The sequence below is a fragment of the Mustela putorius genome, unplaced genomic scaffold (genome assembly GCF_011764305.1).
Source record: "Mustela putorius furo isolate JIRA1106 unplaced genomic scaffold, ASM1176430v1.1 tig00000228_pilon_pilon_pilon, whole genome shotgun sequence".
Taxonomy (NCBI): domain Eukaryota; kingdom Metazoa; phylum Chordata; class Mammalia; order Carnivora; family Mustelidae; genus Mustela; species Mustela putorius.
The window spans coordinates 476,685-479,227 of record NW_025421322.1 but is presented as its reverse complement, the minus strand read 5'-3'; positions in this window follow the sequence as shown (position 1 = coordinate 479,227).

Here is a 2,543-nt window from a genome sequence, read left to right as displayed (position 1 = left end):
CGCAGGTCCACGTGCCCGCCTCTCCGCGGGGGCCGGGAGGCCAGGGGACGCAGCTCCGAGCGGAGCCAGGTGTCGCTGTGGTCCTCTGCATCTGGGCCGCCGCCGCGCTCTTCTGCCTGTGGGTTCCAGAAAAACCCCGCCGAAATCCGGTGGACTCCGCCCCGGCTCTCCGCCTTCCTTCCAGATCCTTCTGAAAATGTATTTATCGAGGTAGGAGGATAGAGAATATGGTATTTGACAGTTTATTAGCTTAATTTACAACTTTTAAGTATTTGTCACATGATATGTGAGCTTTCTTTGGTACTCTTACCCGCGACCTTTCAAATATTAGACCTGGGTCTAGTTGCCAAGACCTGCCCTGGTCCAAGCCGTTCCTGCCTCTGTCTGGATCCCAGTGACACCTGCCAGGACTATTCATGCGGTAGCCAGACAGGTTCTTTCTAAATTAGCCATCTGATCGTGATCCTTGCTTGCTTGACAGCCTTTACTGTGCATTGGATAACACCCCTCCACGATTATGGCCTCTACTTTTCAGCCTCAGCCCTAGCTATTTGCATTTGTGACTCCATCTTCTTAAACCCAAAAGAGTGTACCCTGTTGCCTGGACCTTCGGAACTCCAGTCTGTTCACCCTGCTTTAGTTTTACTCCCTGAGACTGCCTCTCTGCAGCCTGCGCAGGACCTCAGTTCCTGCTGCATCATGTTCTCTTTTCCCTCTGGGCCTCTGTCCTTTAGCTCTGACAGACACACACTAGTGTTTTCAATATTACAATTTAAACCTGATCTGTAAAAAAAAAAAAAAAATCACTCATCTGATATCTCCAGTTCTGAGCTCCTGCCCAGTAGGACGTTTCTATCCTGACGTCTTACCATTACTTCGAAGTCCACCAGCTAAAAACCAAATCAAACTACTGCCCTTCTTAGTCTCTTTATCTGAACAGTATTCCCCGCTCTCACAGCTAGAGGAAACACTTTGGAGTCATCCTTCCCTTTTCCTCTTCTATATCTAATATAATATAGTTGGTCAGGTCCATCAGTTTTGTTTTGTTTCCCTTCACATACATCTGTGGCTTCATAGCTGATGAGAAACCTGGACTCAGATCTTGGCTCCACTTCCTATCTCTGTGACCTTGGGTGACAGATTTACCTTTTCTTATGCCTCAGATTCCTCCCCTATGAAATGGAAATAATAATCCTGCCTCATAAGGTTCTTATGAGAATTAAATAAGTTAATGCATTTAAGGCACCTAGGCTGTGTCTGGCCCATAAACAGCACTTAACACAAGTCAACTATGTAGGGAAAATATTGAGAAAGACTGTTAAAAGGAGCAAAAAGTGGTGCCTCGGTGGCTCAGTCCACTAGATGTCTAACTCTTGATTTCAGCTCAGATCATAGTCTCAGGGTTGTGAAATCAAGCCCTGCAACGGGCTCCATACTGAGTGTGGAGCCTGCTTCAGATTCTCTCTCTCCCCCTCTCCCTCTGCCTCCTTGCCCCCCAGGTGCTCTCTCTCCCTCTCTCTAAAAAAATAAAAGGAGGAAAAGATTGCTGGGTGTCCTAATGGGAAGTTAGACATCGGTCGGGTTATTTGAGTCTATGGGGTCTTTGTGCCTTTCATATCTTTGAGCTGTTTTACACTTCCATAAGCTGCAGGATATTGACAATAATGCAAATAATTCTTGTCCATAAATATGCAAATTATGTGTGTAGGAGATTCTGTTGATTAATAATAATAATGGATATTGACCAGTTTTGCCAGTTTTGTGTCTGTTAAGCAGATATACTTAAGTATTCCTAACTGTCTATTTAGTCTGGTACTGTGATTACTTCTTTGAATTGGTCACAACATCTTCCTGATTCCCACATTAAGTAAAGAGTTAAATGAAAAAACTTTTTTTAAGAGTTTATTTTGGGGTCTCCTGAATGGCATAGGTGGCTAAGTATCTGACTCTTGGTTTCAGCTCAGGTGGTGATCTCAGGGTTGTGAGATTGAGCCCCAGGTCAGGCTCCATACTGAGCATGGCATCTGTTTGAGATTCTCTGTCCCTCTCCCTCTTCCCTCCTGCTCCTGCTCTCTCACTCTCTCTCTCAAATAAATAAATACATCTTTAAAAAAAGATCTTAAGTAATCTCTACACCCAACATGGGGCTCAAACTCACAATCCCAAGATCAAGAGTCTAATGCTCTACTGACTCGCCAGCTGGGTGCCCTTTAAATGAAATTTTTGACCCATGTTCATTTTCAGCTGTATGAGAGTTGTGGTTATACAATCTTGTTAAAAATTATTCTTTAAGAACTACCATTAGGTGTTAGTAACTTCTCTTCCATTTTATTTCCAGTACCTACTTTCACATCTTTCTGACGGACATATTTCATTTACTTACTTATCTTCAGGTCAATCAGTCTATATTGAAAAATTACCATTTCTAGGAATCACAAATTGATACAAATCTAAGTAATGTATACTATGAGCCTATAGATATATAAACCTTAAAGCAGAATTCCAAATAATGGCAATAGAGGAAAAATTAAGAACTTTTAAAA